At 37.5% G+C, this 21,457-nt stretch overlaps 1 protein-coding gene across 4 annotated transcripts in view; it reads right to left on the bottom strand.

The window, feature by feature from the left end:
* cdpf1 (cysteine rich DPF motif domain containing 1) overlaps positions 1-21,457 on the bottom strand; it is a 168,920-nt gene that overhangs the window by 75,478 nt on the left and 71,985 nt on the right. The gene's annotated exons all lie outside the window — the stretch shown is intronic.

Here is a 21,457-nt window from a genome sequence, read left to right on the forward strand (position 1 = left end):
AACAATAGGTACAGGTAAGGGAAAAAATATAACATCTAATTCACCCTGCGTCCATTTTTGTAAATACTTGTTGCCTTATCAACTAGCACATAATGTACAATATAGTCACAAATAAAATCATGAACTCATACATACACTACCGTTCAAAAGTTTGGGGTCACATTGAAATGTCCTTATTTTTGAAGGAAAAGCACTGTACTTTTCAATGAAGATAACTTTAAACTAGTCTTAACTTGAAAGAAATACACTCTATACCAGGAGTCACCAACGCGGTGCCCGCGGGCACCAGGTAGCCCGTAAGGACCAGATGAGTAGCCCGCTGGCCTGTTCTAAAAATAGCTCAAATAGCAGCACTTACCAGTGAGCTGCCTATATTTTTAAAATTGTATTTATTTACTAGCAAGCTGGTCTCGCTTTGCCCGACATTTTTAATTCTAAGAGAGACAAAACTCAAATAGAATTTGAAAATCCAAGACAATATTTTAAAGACTTGGTCTTCACTTGTTTAAATAAATTCATTTATTTTTTTTACTTTGCTTCTTATAACTTTCAGAAAGACAATTTTAGAGAAAAAATACAACCTTAGAAATGATTTTAGGATTTTTAAACACATATACCTTTTTACCTGTTAAATTCCTTCCTCTTCTTTCCTGACAATTTAAATCAATGTTCAAGTAAATGTATTTGTTTTATTGTAAAGAATAATAAATACATTTTAATTAAATTTTTCATTTTAGCTTCTGTTTTTTCGACGAAGAATATTTGTGAAATATTTCTTCAAACTTATTATGATTAAAATTCAAAAAAATTATTCTGGCAAAACTAGAAAATCTGTGGAATCAAATTTAAATCTTATTTCAAAGTCTTTTGAATTTCTTTTAAAATTTTTGTTCTGGATAATCTAGAAAAAATAATGATTTGTCTTTGTTAGAAATATAGCTTGGTCCAATTTGTTATATATTCTAACAAAGTGTAGATTGGATTTTAACCTATTTAAAACATGTCATCAAAATTCTAAAATTAATCTTAACCAGGAAAAATTACTAATGATGTTCCATAAATTCATTTTTTTATTTTTTCAAAAAGATTCAAATTAGCTAGTTTTTCTCTTCTTTTTTTCGGTTGAATTTTGAATTTTAAAGAGTCGAAATTGAAGATAAACTATGTTTCAAAATTTAATTGTCATTTTTTTCGTGTTTTCTCCTCTTTTAAACCGTTCAATTAAGTGTAAATATCATTAATTATTAATAATAACATAGAGTTAAAGGTAAATTGAGCAAATTGGCTATTTCTGGCAATTTATTTAAGTGTGTATCAAACTGGTAGCCCTTTGCATTAATCACTACCCAAGAAGTAGCTCTTGGTTTCAAAAAGGTTGGTGACCCCTGCTCTATACATTGCTAATGTGGTAAATGACTATTCTAGCTGCAAATGTCTGCTTTTTGGTGCAATATCTACATAGGTGTATAGAGGCCCATTTCCAGCAACTATCACTCCAGTGTTCTAATGGTACAATGTGTTTGCTCATTGGCTCAGAAGGCTAATTGTTGATTAGAAAACCCTTGTGCAATCATGTTCACACATCTGAAAACAGTTTAGCTCGTTACAGAAGCTACAAAACTGACCTTCCTTTGAGCAGATTGAGTTTCTGGAGCATCACATTTGTGGGGTCAATTAAACGCTCAAAATGGCCAGAAAAAGAGAACTTTCATCTGAAACTCGACAGTCTATTCTTGTTCTTAGAAATGAAGGCTGTTCCACAAAATTGTTTGGGTGACCCCAAACTTTTGAACGGTAGTGTAGATCGAACTACTGCAAAAACTTCAAAGATCCTGTTTACATGACAGGCCCACGCTGATGTTTATAAAGATCTACTGCAAAACAATAGTCAAAGATTCTCTTCCAAATATTCTGTTTTTAAGGCCCTAATGCCAAACTGCTCAACAATTTTTCCGTTTTTAAGAACTTACTGCAAAAACTCTACACAAAGATCACCTATGTGACAGGACTATTCGGATGTTTTTAAGGACCTAAAACAAAACATTTCTACAAAATACAGCTTCACCACTTTAGTCATAATTTTTCCGCTTAAGAAACTTGTCTATGACCTTAGCTCCAGACTTCTTCTGTTTGTTTGATATTGTTATTAGTGCCACAAGTGGTGGAAAAGTGTAGTACAACTTTTTTGGTGGCCCTCCAGGAGGCGCTCGCCCCTGGCCCTATGGTTAAGAAACACTGCTGTATATGACAGGAGTTTAGCTCTTTTCATTCATTTTTTTTTTCTTCTTCATTTATTTATTTATTTCAGGAAATGACATAAAGAAGTACGAGTTGACAAAACATAATAATATAAATTAATATAGTTTTGCTCTTTTCAATGATGCACTGCAAAAATGTTAGCCGAAGATCCTCAATGACAGAAGCACAATGCTGTTTTTAAGTATCAACTGCAAACATGCAGCCAAAGATCCTCTATGACAGAAGCACAATACTGTTTTTAAGTATCAACTGCAAAAATGCAGCCAAAGATCCTCTATGACAGAAGCACTGTTTTTTTAAGTACCAACTGCAAAAAAGATAGCCAAAGATCCTCTATGACAGAAGCACTCTGCTGTTTTAAGTACCGACTGCAAAAATGCTTAACAAAGATCCTGTATGACAGAAGCAATATGTTGTTTTTAAGTACCAACGGCAAAAATGCTCAACAAAGATCCTCTATGACGGAAACACTCTGCTGATTTTAGGTACAAACTGCAAAAATGCTAGCCAAAGATCCTCTATGACGGAAACACTCTGTTGATTTTAGGTACAAACTGCAAAAATGCTCAACAAAGATCCTCAATGACAGAAGCACACTGCTGTTTTTAAGTACAAACTGCAAAAATGCTAGCCAAAGATCCTCTATGACGGAAACACTCTGTTGATTTTAGGTACAAACTGCAAAAATGCTCAACAAAGATCCTCAATGACAGAAGCACTCTGCTGTTTTTAAGTACAAACTGCAAACATGCTAGCCAAAGATCCTCTATGACTGAAGCACTCTGCTGTCTTTAAGTACCAGCTGCAAACATGCTTAAAGGAGCCATATGTAATCATCTCATGTCAAGTCATCATTAAAAGGCCCTGATATGTCTAAAGGCATTAATAAATAATGTTCTTTTCGAATACCTTTATAACTGATAACTGTAGTTCAGCCGGGATATGCTCATTTCAAAATTAGATTTACAGCCCCGAAATCTTGTTATTGTTTCCATATCGACGTCCCGCCCCCTACCGTTTGACCAATTGGAAAGTCTGTGAGTGTGTCGCATCCAGGTTGCCAGTTACGCACCGCCCTCTTCGTCTGGCTACTGCCACTGGTAAAGTAACTAAACATGTCAGACCTTAGTAAATCTAAAAGGCGTCGTTTCGATTCTCAACTTATTCACGACAAAGCCGGGAACAAAACGAGGATTTGTATCGAGGATGCCTTTGAAAGATGGAGACGGTTGAAGGCAGAGAAGATTTTTATCATCTGACGCCAAACTTGCTAATTTCCTCCTTGATAGGTAAGTCGGGCATTTATGTTTTCTTATGACTTGTAATGAATGGAAATAGACATTTGGTATGTAAACTATATTGTCCAATACAGTCTATGATCTTGTCTAACAAAGCTTGTATGTTCGTGCAACGAATGCTTTGCTCCTAGTGTAATGCTTAGCATGCTAGCCCCGTCAATGACACATCGATATACAGGCTAACGGGGGAAATATATGCCCGTTAGCCTGTATGTCGATGTGTATTCCAACTGATAGGGCAACTATATATTTTCTACAAATAAATGTGGATATGGGTAGTGTCAGTGCCTGTTTCCTTCTCAATATGCTGACACGCTGAGGAAATGGGTTCCAAGTTCCAACATTAGCACGGCTGTCATCATGGCAATGTGAATCGTATGGAGACAGCCAAATCAACACGATAAAATAATTCCTCATTCGTGTAGCCTTGGTAAAAAGTCTCCTCTTTAGTTTTGGGCGTACATTAGGCTGCTAAGCAATGCGCTACTTATTTTCACCTGTCTAACCATTGCTAGCGTTGGTTGTAGTTTGTTCTGGTCTATGTTTTCTGATAGTACTGACAATAACCATATGATTGCCATTTGTTGTGATAGTGTACGCAGGAATGACGTACTTCTTCCTGAAAATAGCCTAAATTCTGTTGTAAAATGTGTTGGTTAGATATTTGTTATTGACAAAACGCTTGTTTATTCAGCTATTATGGTCCCAGACCTCAACCCCTAAGTAGCCCAGTGGATCGAGCTGGATTCGGCTGCGTATCTGGCAACCTCAGTCAGGGAGAGAGGGAGGGAACTACAGAATTTTGACCGTGATTGCAGTACCATTTCTGGCCACATTATTACATCCATCCATTTTTGTACCGTTTGTCCCTTTTGGGGTCGCGGGGGGTGCTGGAGCCTATCTCAGCTCCTCTACTACAGAAGCACTCCGCTGTTTTTAAACTGCAAAAATGCTTAACAAATATCCTTTTTGACAGAAGCACTCTGTTGTTTATAAGTACCAACCGCAAAAATGCTTAACAAAGATCCTCTATGACAGAAGCACTCCGCTGTCTTTAGGTACAAACTGCAAAAATGTTAGACAAAGATTCTCTATGACAGAAGAACTCTACTGTTTTTAAGTACCAACTGCAAAAATGCTTAACAAAGATCCTCTATTACAGAAGCACTCTGTTGTTTATAAGTACCAACCGCAAAAATGCTCAACAAAGATCCTCTATGACAGAAGCACTCTGCTGTCTTTAGGTACAAGCTGCAAAAATGTTAGACAAAGATTCTCTATGACAGAAGCAATCTGCTGTTATTAAGTACAAACTGCAAAAATGCTAGCCAAAGATCCTCTATGACAAAGCACTCTGTTGTTTTTAAGTGCAAACTACAAAAATGCTTAACAAAGATCCTCTATGACAGAAACACTCTGCTGTTTTAAGTAGCAACTGCAAAAATGCTCAACAAAGATCCTCTATTACAGAATTACTCTGTTGTTTTAAGTGCAAACTGCAAAAATGCTCAACAAAAAATTCTCTAAGACAGAAGCAATCTGCTGTTATTAAGTACAAACTGCAAAAATGCTAGCCAAAGATCCTCTATGACAGAAGCACTCTGCTGTCTTTAGGTACAAGCTGCAAAAATGTTAGACAAAGATTCTCTATGACAGAAGCAATCTGCTGTTATTAAGTACAAACTGCAAAAATGCTAGCCAAAGATCCTCTATGACAGAAGCACTCTGCTGTTTTTAAGTACCACCTGCAAAAATGCTTAACAAAGATCCTCTATGACAGAAGCACTCTGCTGTCTTTAGGTACAAACTGCAAAAATGTTAGACAAAGATTCTCTATGACAGAAGCAATCTGCTGTTATTAAGTACAAACTGCAAAAATGCTAGCCAAAGATCCTCTATGACAAAGCACTCTGTTGTTTTTAAGTGCAAACTACAAAAATGCTTAACAAAGATCCTCTATGACAGAAACACTCTGCTGTTTTAAGTAGCAACTGCAAAAATGCTCAACAAAGATCCTCTATTACAGAATTACTCTGTTGTTTTAAGTGCAAACTGCAAAAATGCTCAACAAAAAATTCTCTAAGACAGAAGCAATCTGCTGTTATTAAGTACAAACTGCAAAAATGCTAGCCAAAGATCCTCTATGACAGAAGCACTCTGCTGTTTTTAAGTACCAACTGCAAAAATGCTTAACAAAGATCCTCTATGACAGAAGCACTTGCTGTTTTAAGTAGCAACTGCAAAAATGCTCAGCAAAGATCCTCTATTACAGAAACACTCTGCTGTTTTAAGTAGCAACTGCAAAAATGCTTAACAAAGATCCTCTATGACAGAAGCAATCTGCTGTTATTAAGTACAAACTGCAAAAATGCTAGGCAAAGATCCTCTATGACAAAGCACTCTGTTGTTTTTAAGTGCAAACTACAAAAATGCTTAACAAAGATCCTCTAAGACAGAAACACTCTGCTGTTTTAAGTAGCAACTGCAAAAATGCTCAACAATGATCCTATTACAGAATTACTCTGCTGTTATTAAGTACAAGCTGCAAAAATGCTCAACAATGATCCTATTACAGAATTACTCTGCTGTTATTAAGTACAAACTGCAAAAATGCTCGCCAAAGATCCTCTATGACAAAGCACTCTGTTGTTTTTAAGTGCAAACTGCAAAAATGCTGGACGAAGATCCTCTGAGACAGAAGCACTCTGCTGTTTATAAGTACCAACCGCAAAAATGCTCAACAAAGATCCTCTATGACAGAAGCACTCTGCTGTCTTTAGGTACAAACTGCAAAAATGTTAGACAAAGATTCTCTATGACAGAATTACTCTGTTGTTTTAAGTGCAAACTACAAAAATGCTTAACAAAGATCCTCTATGACAGAAACACTCTGCTGTTTTAAGTAGCAACTGCAAAAATGCTCGACAAAGATCCTCTCTAAATTACAGTGTTGCTGTTTTCCAACTGCAGCAAAAACGCTATAGTCTCTTTATGATAATCTACTGCAAATATTATTTGTCAAAGATCCTTTGTTGATTCACGACAAGTGTAGAGTGCTGTTTTTAGGAATCTGCACCCACAAATGTTAGCACCCAAGTTCTCAGCTGATGTCATTAACGTCTTGGATTCAAACCCCTGCTTTACATAACGGCTGCATTCACTCACACTCGTCGTGTTTTCGTGCAGGCTGGACTTGGAGCACTCAAGGGGAAAGAGTTCATCTTGGAATGATTACGTAAGACTTGATAGAAAAGTTCTACATGATCCATCGTTTGAATCTGAAGTTTCACTTTGACTTCCAAACGGTGCGCAACTCTCAAAGTCACATTTCTCCCGTCGGCACCGCTTAAGTAGAAGCTCGTCAGGTCCAAGCGTTGTGAGAGAAAATGATGGGAACCATATGAAGCAAAGATTCATACACATTTTGCTCTGCCTCCTGATGAAAAACATTTGAAGAGTGATTGGAAGAGGCTTATGTTGGAGTCTTCAGGTTGAATCTGAAACCCTAACCCACTTTTCTTTTTTTCCCCCCCCATTTTTTATTTTTTTTTTGGTCTTCCCAGGCTGCAGAATGTAATAAACAGAAAAGGGCTGGAACAAGGCTACTCTGACAAATATTGTGTTTGGAAGGCAGCCAGATCATTGTACTGGTGACTGCGCCAGAGGCAAAGCTCATCCAAGTACCGTACTCTGGAGTGGGCTTGAGTGTTGTTTTGGACAAGAAGGCACAAGAGGATTGGCTAATGGCTCCCTGCAAGACACACTGTTACAATCCACCATTCAAACCAAAAACAGAATTTGAAGTTACTTTCTGAGTTTTGGATGTTTAGTATGTTGAATTTTTTGTGAAAATGGCAAACAGTAATAGTAATTCCTGCTTAATAACAACAAAGCACAATTTGTTTGTTTATTCTTGGCTTAGAAGTACAATTGTTGCCACATCATGCTTTAAATATTTTCATATGTTTTTCGTATTTTTGTTATTTTAAAGCATATTCTACAAAACGTTGCCCTAAATTCATACTTGCCAACCTTGAGACCTCCAATACCGGGAGGTGGGGGGGTAGGGTGTAGGGGGGGCTTGGTCGGGGGCGTGGTTATTTACAGCTAGAATTCACCAACGCGAGTATTTCATATATATATATATATATACATATATGTATGTATGAAATACTTGACTTTCAGTGAATTCTAGCTATATATATATATATATATATATATATATATATATATATATATATATATATATATATATATATATATATATATATATATATATATATATATATATATATATATATACACTACCGTTCAAAAGTTTGGGGTCACCCAAACCATTTTGTGGAATAGCCTTCATTTCTAAGAACAAGAATAGACTGTCGAGTTTCAGATAAAAGTTCTCTTTTTCTGGCCATTTTGAGCGTTTAATTGATCCCCACAAATGTGATGCTCCAGAAACTCAATCTGCTCAAAGGAAGGTCAGTTTTGTAGCTTCTGTAACGAGCTAAGCTGTTTTCAGATGTGTGAACATGATCGCGCAAGGGTTTTCTAATCAATAATTAGCCTTCTGAGCCAATGAGCAAACACATTGTACCATTAGAACACTGGAGTGATAGTTGCTGGAAATGGGCCTCTATACACCTATGTAGATATTGCACCAAAAACCAGACATTTGCAGCTAGAATAGTCATTTACCACATTAGCAATGTATAGAGTGTATTTTTTTAAAAGTTAAGACTAGTTTAAAGTTATCTTCATTGAAAAGTACAGTGCTTTTCCTTCAAAAATAAGGACATTTCAATGTGACCCCAAACTTTTGAACGGTAGTGTATATATATATATATATATATATATATATATATATATATATATATATATATATATATATATATATATATATATATATATATATATGAAATACTTGACTTTCAGTGAATTCTAGCTATATATATATTTATTTGTTTTATTTACATAAAATAAATACTTGAATTTCAGTGTTCCGGTGGCTATCCATTAGATGGCAGTATTGTCCTGTTTAACTTCTCCGTTCATGATGAGTATATCATTTCGGCCACCGTGTTCAATGGAGAAGTCTGTTCTACATATTTACAGGCAACACACACCTTCCCCTTCGAACTGTCCTGGATGAACTGAAATTCTTGTTTCCATTCGTTTGAATTCGTTAGGCAAGCTGTTTATACTGTGGGAAAGCGGACGTGAGAACAGGCTGTCCCCACTCAGTCTCAGGTCCGCATTGAGCTGGAGGGGGGCGTGGCCTCCAGCTCCGGCTGAATACCGGGAGTTTGTCGGGAGAAAATCTCTGCCGGGAGGTTGTCGGGAGAGGCGCTGAATACCGGGATTCTCCCGCTAAAAACGGGAGGGTTGGCAAGTATGCCTAAATTGAACATTTTTGAGCACTATAAATGGCTAAAGGACTAAAAATATCAATACTCCAGTACAGGGGTGCCCATTACGTCGATCGCCAGCTACCGGTCGATCGCGGAGGGTGTGTCAGTCGATCGCCAGCCAGGCATTAAAAAAATAGTCCTAAAAATTAGCGATCATAAATCTTCACTATGACGTCACTTTCGTCACTTGATTGACATTCACGGCACCCGAGGGTCTTCTGAGATGACGCTGGCTGCTGCCAGCTCATTATTAAGAAAAAATTACAGACAGGAAGGCGAGAAACACTTTTTATTTCAACAGACTCTGGCGCTGTACCCAGGGCCGGCCCGTGGCATAGGCCGTATAGGCAAATGCTAAGGGCGCCGTCCATCAGGGGGCGCCACGCCAGTGCCACAAATGTTGGAGGGAAAAAAATAAAATAAAAATAAAAAAAGTTGGTACTATTATTTCTAAATACATAAAATAATCCCACGTTAATTAAAATGCAAAGTAAAGCCTATTTAATAGAAATATTATTTGTTACAACATTACGCCCCCCCTCCCTCGGCACGGTGCGCCCCCTCCCTTCCTGTATCATGACTCTTTTTGGACGTCACCACGTAAAAAAATCAACACAAGATGTCAAAACGGCCAAAACTGTCAGGTGCCCAGGGAAGAAAAAAGAGAAAAGAAGAGGAGAAACGAGAAAAAGACAGAGGTAGCAGGTAGGTAACGTTAGCCTACATGAAATTATTTGTCTGTTACAGAATGTGATAGTAACCTGGCTTTTTAGCATTAAGCTAATGTTACATGATTCGGCAATTGGGACATGCGGTAGAAAATGGATGGATTTTATTAAATCACTGTACCATTTTAGTGTCAACATGCTATCAGGAGCTTGATAGTTGGCAGAGCTGAATTAAAGATGTGTTGTGAAGCCTAATTTAAAAAGATTTTCCCCACGTTTGGTGCTCACGAACAGACACTAGAGAAACATATTACTGGTATAACATTATTCAAAAGTACATTACCGTTCAAAAGTTTGGGGTCACATGGAAATGTCCTTATTTTTGAAGGAAAAGCACTGTACTTTTCAATGAAGATAACTTTAAACTAGTCTTAACTTTAAAGAAATACACTCTATACATTGCTAATGTGGTAAATGACTATTCTAGCTGCAAATGTCTGCTTTTTGGTGCAATATCTACATAGGTGTATTTCCAGCAACTATCACTCCAGTGTTCTAATGGTACAATGTGTTTGCTCATTGGCTCAGAAGGCTAATTGATGATTAGAAAACCCTTGTGCAATCATGTTCACACATCTGAAAACAGTATAGCTCGTTACAGAAGCTACAAAACTGACCTTCCTTTGAGCAGATTGAGTTTCTGGAGCATCACATTTGTGGGGTCAATTAAACGCTCAAAATGGCCAGAAAAAGAGAACTTTCATCTGAAACTCGACAGTCTATTCTTGTTCTTAGAAATGAAGGCTATTCCACAAAATTGTTTGGGTGACCCCAAACTTTTGAACGGTAGTGTATATATCCTGAAACGTGTCGTTCCAGAGCCGCCAGATGATGCCCAAACATCTGCCAACGTCACATTAGACACTAAAAACCTCGCTCCGAAATATACGCAGCTGTGTAAACAGCTTGCCTGTAAAAATGCAAGGAATGGCGCAAAATGGCTGGGGGTCCCTGCCAGGTTCCTATGTAAAGAGCTATTATTCACAACTGTAATAATGACAGAGGAAATACCTTTTTGCTGCAGACGTGCCTGTGTGACACGGGAAAAAAATAGTGGTTCAAGGCCAGGATGAGTTAGAGCAGTATAACTCATATGGGGATTGAAGACAATCACACTTTTGTATCACTTTTATGTACTGAAACTTATCAAATGGTGAGTGCAAGGTTATTGAATTTAAAAGGTTCACCATGATGCATGTTCTGACAGCAATACGTGTCCTGAATTAGCAGTGTGTATGTAACACAATTTAAAGACACACACTCAACATTTTGAGACCACTTTGTGACAAAAAATGTCAACACTTTTTTTATTCATCTGAAATTATGTTTATACTTTTTTAAATTACACTTGTATTCAATTTGATGCATGTTTTGTACTAACACAAATTTGTTGGAAATAAATGATACATTCGTTGTGTGCTAATTTAACATAAATTTGCGTATGTTCCTGGCACGTCACCGGCCGGGATTCAGGCCCAGTGGGATTGTTTACCAGCCCAGCACTAACGCTACGCACCACCTTGGGGCATTGCAAATTATTCAGGTAAATTTGCCACTTTATTGTTTTCAGTAACAGAGCAGGAAGGGGCCAGAAATACATTATAAAAAATTAAATATTATAATATTTCATATGAAGCGCCCTATCATTTAATAATTGACATTTTACATGCGCTTATTCACGCAAGTGGACAAACACAATTAGCATCAGTGTTCTGAAAATTACTTTTAAAAAGTAATTAATAATAGTTGCATGTTGCTTCATTAAAAAAATGAACTGAATCACTAACATAATTACTCTTAATAAATGCAATTATATTACTAGGGAAAGTAATCAATGAGTTACTGTAAAAAACAACAACTTTAAATATCGACGTTTTATGAGAGCAGAGTGTGTGTGTGTGCCTTTAAAAGGCGGTGCCTGTAGCCAAATGACGGAGCAGCCTTTTAGCTCAGCTGTGTTTGTTAGCTTAGCAGCGGCAGCTCTGTTGAATCTTTTAAATGGCTTTGTCCACAAACGGGGAATGGTAGGATCAATAGCTTTTCACATCAATCATTGATTTGTTGTTCATTATTTCCTCGTAGTAGTAGTAGTAAGAGTGTGTACTTAGCCTACATGTTGTTTTCTGTGTGATGTTGCCTCTTCCTTTCTTTTTTTTTTTGTCCTGTCCAGCTTCTCAGGCAAATCATATAGTTGATGCAGATGCCCATATCGGCTGTTCAGACTTACTTTACTTACTTCTCTTGTTGCCTTATTTGTATTTGACTTTATTAAATATATTTATATTATCATTTGGTGCAGCCGGGCCGGAGCAGGAGGGGATAGAAAGAGAAAAAAAGGAAGACAGAGGGGGTAATTGTGGGGACAAGAGGGGGACCAGACAGAGAGACAAAAACAACAACAGCAAACAACAACAACAACAACAATAGAGCAACACCAGCAAATACGACATGTACAAATATGATAGTAAAAGTAATAGCAAATAAGCAGTTAGCGAAAATAAAAAAATAATACAGAAATGACAATGAGCATTATTACACTAAAAATGGAGCAATATGAATACCAATAGAAATAGCGCTATTGATAATGAACAATACCAATACTTTACCTTTATTATCAACAATACAGTTGTTCAAATGCAACAATACATATACGTAATGATAACTTGAGATACGAAAGAATGCAGAAAAATGGAGGGGAAGAAAGAGAAGCAACCTACATTAACCTTGTAGATTGTTATAGTAACAATAGGTTAAGCTTTGTCAGAGTGCCATGTGTTATACCCAGTTTACCCTAGGGCAGGGGTCACCAACGCGGTGCCCGCGGGCACCAGGTAGCCCGTAAGGACCAGATGAGTAGCCCGCTGGCCTGTTCTAAAAATAGCTCAAATAGCAGCACTTACCAGTGAGCTGCCTCTATTTTTTAAATTGTATTTATTTACTAGCAAGCTGGTCTCGCTTTGACCGACATTTTTAATTCTAAGAGAGACAAAACTCAAATAGAATTTGAAAATCGAAGAAAATATTTTAAAGACTTGGTCTTCACTTGTTTAAATAAATTCATACATTTTTTTACTTTGCTTCTTATAACTTTCAGAAAGACAATTTTAGAGAAAAAATACAACCTTAAAAATGATTTTAGGATTTTTAAACACATATACCTTTTTACCTTTTAAATTCCTTCCTCTTCTTTCCTGACAATTTAAATCAATGTTCACGTAAATGTATTTTTTTTAATTGTAAAGAATAATAAATACATTTTAATTTAATTCTTTATTTTAGCTTCTGTTTTTTCGACGAAGAATATTTGTGAAATATTTCTTCAAACTTATTATGATTAAAATTCAAAAAAATTATTCTGGCAAATCTAGAAAATCTGTAGAATCAAATTTAAATCTTATTTCAAATTATTTTGAATTTCTTTTAAAATGTTTGTTCTGGAAAATCAAGAAGAAATAATGATTTGTCTTTGTTAGAAATATAGCTTGGTCCAATTTGTTATATATTCTAACAAAGTGCAGATTGGATTTTAACCTATTTAAAACATGTCATCAAAATTCTAAAATTAATTTTAACCAGGAAAAATCACTAATGATGTTCCATAAATTCTTTTTTTAATTTTTTCCAAAAGATTCGAATTAGCTAGTTTTTGTCTTCTTTTTTTCGGTTGAATTTTGAATTTTAAAGAGTCGAAATTGAAGATAAACTATGTTTCAAAATTTAATTGTCATTTTTTTTCGTGTTTTCTCCTCTTTTAAACCGTTCAATTAAGTGTAAATATCATTAATTATTAATAATAACATAGAGTTAAAGGTAAACTGAGCAAATTGGCAATTTCTGGCAATTTATTGAAGTGTGTATCAAACTGGTAGCCCTTCGCATTAATCACTACCCAAGAAGTAGCTCTTGCTTTCAAAAAGGTTGGTGACTCCTGCCCTAGGGCAACAACATTAATATATGTTTGATGAAACGTGATTATGTGCATGAGTGTATGTGTGCATATGTACTTGTACATGTACAGTATGTGTATATCTGTGTTTGTACAGTGAATGTATATGTATAGTATGTGTATATGTTTGTACAGTGAATGTATATGTACAGTATGTGTATAGGTATGTTTGTACAGTTAATGTATATGTACAGTATTTGTATGTTTGTATAATGAACGTTGCCTCTTCCTATTCGATATCAAGTTCATTTTAGTGTGGTGCTGGTTGTTACTTTCATTAGTAAAAAGTTACTTAATTACTGCATTGACCTTGCTGTGCTTCTGATGCTGTCTTGTTGACATACAACCACATCACAAGTAGCGTGTTACCTTACATAAACGTATTAGTAAAGGGGGTTGTAGCGTACGTAAAAGTAATTAAAATTAGTAACGCAGTTATTACACTACCGTTCAAAAGTTTGGGGTCACCCAAACAATTTTGTGGAATAGCCTTCATTTCTAAGAACAAGAATAGACTGTCGAGTTTCAGATGAAAGTTCTCTTTTTCTGGCCATTTTGAGCGTTTAATTGACCCCACAAATGTGATGCTCCAGAAACTCAATCTGCTCAAAGGAAGGTCAGTTTTGTAGCTTCTGTAACGAGCTAAACTGTTTTCAGATGTGTGAACATGATTGCACAAGGGTTTTCTAATCATCAATTAGCCTTCTGAGCCAATGAGCAAACACATTGTACCATTAGAACACTGGAGTGATAGTTGCTGGAAATACACCTATGTAGATATTGCACCAAAAAGCAGACATTTGCAGCTAGAATAGTCATTTACCACATTAGCAATGTATAGAGTGTATTTCTTTAAAGTTAAGACTAGTTTAAAGTTATCTTCATTGAAAAGTACAGTGCTTTTCCTTCAAAAATAAGGACATTTCAATGTGACCCCAAACTTTTGAACGGTAGTGTATATAACGCCGATTTTCTTAACACTGGTTAGCATTAGCATTAAAGCTACAGACCAGTTGCCATGGGTCTTTTACACTGACTAAATCAATGTAACTAAAACACTATTATGGGGCCGCTATTCAAAATGGTTGCAAAAAATGTCCAAAATGGAACCTTCGACTTAGAATCAAGTTACGGGGAGATTTTTAAGATAACATCACCATGTATGGATGGAAAATGTCCTCAAGCGCTACTAATTTGCAAGCGACCCTCCGCATATTGTACAAATTAAACATTTTGATTGCAAAGCCTGCAGGTTTGTTGCGTGAATAAGTGAGTCAATCAGCACGATGTACTGTAACATCTGGATCCTTACTGCTGTCTTGGCTGTTTTGGCACCGGGTGGACTCGTGCCAACTGACTCATCCTTCGTGTTTAAAACGCAGCCCGCTTTAAGATAAGGGTGAAATCCAGGCTCTCTTAATAAGAGGATGCCTGACCGCTTGATGGAGACATATCTGTTTAAAGTTGCCGTCTGCGGTTCATAGCCTCGGGCCTGCTTGCCTGCCTGTCTGTTCCCTCCCTCTTCGCTTTCCTTTCCCGTCTGTGCCACTGCCGCTTTGATTCAGCTGTAATAACAATATCCCTGAAGATTTACAGGTCACGTTCGGTGGCGGGAGTAGCAACAGGGAACCTTATTTCATTGTTGCCCTAATATGCACGAGGAAGAGTTTGCCCTTTAAGACGGCGGTTGTAGACATCTGGAGATGTTCCACCAGACAAGGGTGTGGTTTATTAGGGGAGAGAATGACATATTTAATGGAAGTTTATCCTGGAGGAACTTCCTCAATGGTTTTTAAGAGGAGTCCAATACTTTTATTGCTCCACAGTGGATAAATGAAACACAAAGTACAGCCTGCAGGGTGTTGAGAGCTTTTCTTAATCAATGTTTGAGTCTAACGTCTGACTGACGTTTAGGGATGATACTCGAAACCGGTTTTCCCGGTTGTTTGATAAGAAAAGAACCGAGTCCTCGGACTCGAATCCCTTTTTGAGAACCGGTACCCGTTATCGAGACCACTATAGTAAAGGAAAAGAGTTGATTCTTTATTCGAATCCCGTCCCGACCAGAAATGCTCCGTGGGACATCACAAGAAATGACGTCACGTAGCTCAGTCATTAGGCGCAGATAGCGAAAGCAGGAAAACAATGGACGGGAAAAAGCGTTCCAAGGTGTAATAAAGTTCAAAACAAAAGCTATAATCCATCGAATAACTTTACTGAGAGACTTGAGCAGGGTAAAAACACATGACGAACACTTTTACGACCAACCGGAAACATAGCAACCAGGCTAGCAACGCACCTCCTTTACGGCAGCTGTCGCAACGTTCTTAAAACAACCGCAGCACATACATATATATACAACATATCTACCTTTTTTAACTTTTGTTTTTCTTTCCTTGTAAACAAAACAAAATCACACTGTACATGTGTTGTCTGTCTAATTATAAATAATGCAGACGAGGCGTGTTGGCTGAGTTCTTGACGTTTACTTTCACAGCGTGGCAACATGCAACACTTTTCGGGGCTACCGCGCATGCTCGTAACTCCCGTTGCATGCTGGGTAGTGTAGTTGTTATATTCTCTCGCTCATAACATCTTTCCCCCTATAAAGAAATAATGTTAACTCAATAAAGTGTATTTCTTTTTTTAGCTTTAACTTTTCATTTTTTAGCATTGTAACCACATTTGCAAACAACTTTTCTCTTCATAGAATGTTCTTTCAATAAAGAAATAAAGTGCAAACATGTCAAAGCATCATAACAAACAGTTATGTCAAATAGCAGCAGAAGTGCACTTTTTGGAGAGCTGTATTATTTTCAGTTTTGTGCCCAAGGGACTGATTTTATTTAACACTATATTATTATTTATACACCTATAGTGACCACAGAGACAGCTTGTTTTTGTGTTACTGTATATATTTGTTTCTCTGAAATATCCCACTTAATATACTTTGGGTAACAACAGTCAATATTTATTTATTTTATTTTATTTTATTTTTTTAGGTGGGTAACAGTCAATATTTATTTATTTATTAGATTTTATTTTTTTATTATATAATAAAAGTGAGCTTTTGTTAAACCGAATATTGTGGTTTTTTTTCCATATACAACAACCTATCTGGACTCCATAAGAGAATCGATAAGGAATCGGTGTTAGGAACTCGCATGGCTGCAGTTTGTGTGTCCCCAAGATGCAAGAACCAGGAGGAGGATGTGCAGGTAAGATGATTTTAATTAACATAAACAGAAAATAAAGCAGTCTTGCAGAATTGTTCCAAACATAGAAGTCTATCATCGAGCACTGAGGAGTGCTCGAGAGAAAACATAAATAGACATATGCTGATTGGCAGCAGGTGTGGACCGGCTGCCAATCAACGGCAGGTGAAGAGAAAACAGTGCTCCGCGGAACAGGAAATTTAACAAAATAAGAGCACTGACCGGAAGTAATACAAAAACCAAGGAGACAAACAGAAACGAAGTGACCGATCGTCACAATCGGTTCGATAAGAGGATTCGATAAGAGGATTCGATAATAGGCTCGAACTCGATAATTCCTTATCAAACATCATCCCTACTGATGTTTACGACTTGAATAACAACTCGTGAAAAAAAAGTCACACAAAATAAGAATACGATTATTCCAGTCATCACTTTAAATACTAAATTCCTGCAGCAATCTCCGAGTGTTGACTATCATATAGGGTTCACCGGATACAAATTTTGGTACCAAATGTATTTCGATACTTTTAAAATAAAGACGACCACAAAACTATACTGAACACTAATAAAATACAGTAGCGTAGTAGGCCTAAGTTTGATTTATCAAGTATATTTAATATTTTGGGGCACTGTATCATTATACACAGTTTGAACCAGGGGTGTCCAAACCTTTTCCACAAATGGAAGAATTAAAGCATGTGGGGGCCATTTTGATATTTTTCATTTCAAACCATAACAAAATATATGGATTTTTTGTATTTATTTTACCTTTAGGGGTCCCGGGGACCATACAGGGTCTCAGTTATTAAAATGTTAAAAATAAGTCTAATTTGCATTATTATTTTTTATTTAACGCTTACAGTAAATCTCTATATCAATTTAAAAAAAAAAAGGTTTTATGGCTTTTCTGTAAAAAAAATTTTGTTTTTTATAGTAAAACTGAAATATGCAGTATGTAGTAATTAGAGCCCTAAAATATAAATAATGCAGGACACCATTGATTTTAATGATTTAATATTTTTGAGTCATCACAGTGAAAAGATAAATAAAATACCACTAAATATATTTGGTATCCAAAAGGTGCCCCACTCATAGTGATACATTTTTATTAGTTTTTTTTTTTTTTTTTACTTTCATCACTTAAGTTACGAGACCAACTTCAGATATATCTGTCGATTTTACGTTTGAACTATTATTTTTGTTTGTTTTATGCTCTTTTGTCAAAGAAAACTTTGTTTTTATATGGCAACTACACAATATATGCAATATTTACCACATAAAACATTTTAAAGTGAAAAATGTGAACTAATTGGAGCTTTGAAAATAATTAATTATAACATGTATTTTTTGTATTTTTTTGGGCAGTGGCAAAAAAAGAAAAATAAAGAAAGACAAAAGAAAAAAAAACAGCCTGCATGGCAGCTTTGTGTCAACATTGCAACTTTTTCTCGTTAGATTTCACCTCATTCCACTTTTTTTAATGTTCTTTTTTATTTTTTGCAATAGCATTTCCAGAATTAGCTGCGGGCCGCAAATGGCCCGCACTTTGGACACCCCTGGTTTGAACAGTAACAATGTGTTTGAATATAGGAAAATAAAACATTGGACTTTAATCAAGTGATTCTTTGGCGTACCACTAAATGGATCCCACGTACCACTAGTGGTACACGTACCAGAGTCTGAGATTCCCTGCAGTGACATATTTTGTCATTTCCCATTGTGTTATGTCAAATTTATGAGGAACAAACTGTATAAAATGGTTGGATTACTAATCTACTTGTTCATTTACTGTTTTGGAAGTAGCCCTGCAGTGCATCTACAATGGAAACACTTTTTTCTTTAGTGTGCTTGAAGGTGCACTAAAGGGAGAGGCTGGGACTAACTGCGAGTATGCGCTCCAGATGCAAGAAAAGTTGTTTCCACGTAGTAGATATGTTATAAATATATTTTCTACAACAGGGGTTCTTAACCGTTTTGACCTCAGGGCCCAACTTTTCCAATACAGACGGGCTTACTCAAATATTAACACTGAATTAGTAATTTTACGCTTGATTTTAATCATACTCAATAATTCTATCTATCCTACTTACAGTTTACAACAGGGGTCACCAACGCGTTGCCCGCGGGCACCAGGTAGCCCATAAGGACCAGGGGCCGTACTTATCAAGCTTCTTGGAATTACTCCTAAGAAGTCTGCTAAGAGTTGACTTAAGAGTAAATAAATTCTTCGCTGAAAGCTGCACTTAAAAGTTAGTTATCAAGCGTCTTACTCACACTTTCAGCGAAGTGTAGGACTGAATCTTAAGTGTCACACTCAGAGCTGAATTACGACATTACTATGTGCCGTAAACGCAATTTTAGGTGACGTCATTTCTGTGTCCATAGAAATGACCAATCACGGAAGGGAATCCCTTGTCTAAGAATAAAGAAATATCTTGGAAATATTTAAGTGGACAATGGGAGTGTATATTTTGACAATAAACTACAAAATAATACAAAACAAACTAGTCCCCGCCGGCACTCACGCTACCGCTCCCTCTCTTCTCTCGCCCACACACTCACTGACGTCACTCACCTCACGGCCACACACATACGCTACTGTCATAACATTTTCTTTCCAATTCATTAATTAGGCAACTAATTTGAAACTGGTGTGGGTGGCTCTATATATACTAGCCCACTGCAGACACATGCAGAAATCAACAAGGAATCGAAAAGTATTAAATCTGTGACAAAAATAATATCCGCTCTGTCTAAATGATACCGTTTGATCAGCTGCTCGTCATCAAAAAAAACCAAAACATTGTTCCGTTCCCTGAACGTTGGCGCACGTCTCTCTCGCCTCAGTGCCATCCCCTGCTGGCAACTCCTAACCACTTAAGACACCTCTGAAGGTCTCTTAAATATCGTGGAGAGTAGGAGTGATTCTTAGACTTAAGAACGTTGATAAAAAGCTTTTATTCTTAAGTTTGAGAGTAGGACTAAATTTCGCAAATTCTCAGGACTTAAGTGTAAAATGGCACTCTAAGAAGCTTGATAAGTACGGCCCCAGATGAGTAGCCCGCTGGCCTGTTCTAAAAAATAGCTCAAATAGCAGCACTTACCAGTGAGCTGCCTCTATTTTTTTAATTTTATTTATTTACTAGCAAGCTGGTCTCGCTTTGCTCGACATTTTTAATTCTAAGAGAGACAAAACTCAAATAGAATTTGAAAATCCAAGAAAATATTTTAAAGATGTCATTTGAAAAACACTTTAAGACTAATGTCTTGAAAAAATATATCACTCTTGAATCATCATCATCATCGGCAGCTCAGTCTCGAGAGACCATACTGATGCGCGTCTGGAGTCTTGTCATGTTGTTTGGCATCGTCTGCTATGGCTGCGCAGTCCGATCTGTGAGTGACAGTCTTTATTGCAGTTTGTGCAAATGAATAAGGTGGCCTGGGTTTGAGGGGTTGCTGCAGTGCACTTCCTGCGTCTCCTCTTCTCTGCTGCAAGTCGATCTCTTGCCACCTCAGCTTCTGCACTGCCCTTGTGGACAGTCTGACGCCAAGCATTTCTGTCCATGGCCTGTACCTCCCAGCTGTCAGGAGAGATGTTGCATGCTTTCATGTCTCTTTTGCAGACGTCCTTGAAGCGTAGTAGGGGGCGACCAGCTCGTCTGGTGCCAATGGTCAGTTGTCCATACATGATGTCCTTAGGTAGTCTTCCATCCTCCATCCGTCGGACATGGCCGAGCCAGCGGAGACGGCGTTGACTCAGCAGGGAGTACATGCTGGGGATCTTGGCGCGCTGCAGGATGTTGGTGTATGGGATGTGGTCCTGCCAGCTGATGTTGAGGATGCGCCTGAGGCACCGCATGTGGAAGGTGTTGAGCCGACGTTCTTGCTTCATATAGGTGGTCCAGGATTCACTTCCATAGAGAAGGGTGCTGAGAACGCAGGCCTGATATACACGGATCTTGGTGTGTTCTGACAGCGCTCCGTTCTCCCACACTCTCTTGGTCAGTCTAGCCATGATGGTATTTGCCTTTCCGAGACGCCTGTCCAGTTCGATGTCCAGTGAGAGGTTGTTGCTGATTGTTGATCCCAAGTAGGTGAACTCGTCCACAGTGTCCAGTCTGATGTTATCAACTGTGATGGAGGGGGCAGTACTGATGTCTTGTGCACTGATGTTGGTCTTCTTCAGGCTTATTGTGAGCCCAAACTGCTTACAAGCATCGGCAAAGCGGTCAGCCAAACTCTGAAGGGCATCCTCTGTGTGAGTCATGAGGGCTGCATCATCAGCAAACAACATTTCCCTGATGAGAACTGTCCTGACCTTGGTCTTAGAACGCAGTCGCGCCAGGTTAAACAATCTCCCATCAGACCGGGTGTGCAGGTATACACCATCAGTGGAGGAGTCGAAGGCGTAAGACAGGAGCAGGGAAAAGAAAATCCCGAAAAGGGTTGGTGCAAGTACACAGCCCTGCTTGACACCACTGTTGATACAGAATGGTTCTGAGGATGATCCGTCATACAGGACTGTGCCCTTCATGTTGACATGGAAGGAGGTCACCATGCTGCCGAGCTTTGGGGGGCAGCCAATCTTCTCAAGGAG

Source organism: Entelurus aequoreus, linkage group LG12, assembly GCF_033978785.1.
Source record: "Entelurus aequoreus isolate RoL-2023_Sb linkage group LG12, RoL_Eaeq_v1.1, whole genome shotgun sequence".
Classification (NCBI taxonomy): domain Eukaryota; kingdom Metazoa; phylum Chordata; class Actinopteri; order Syngnathiformes; family Syngnathidae; genus Entelurus; species Entelurus aequoreus.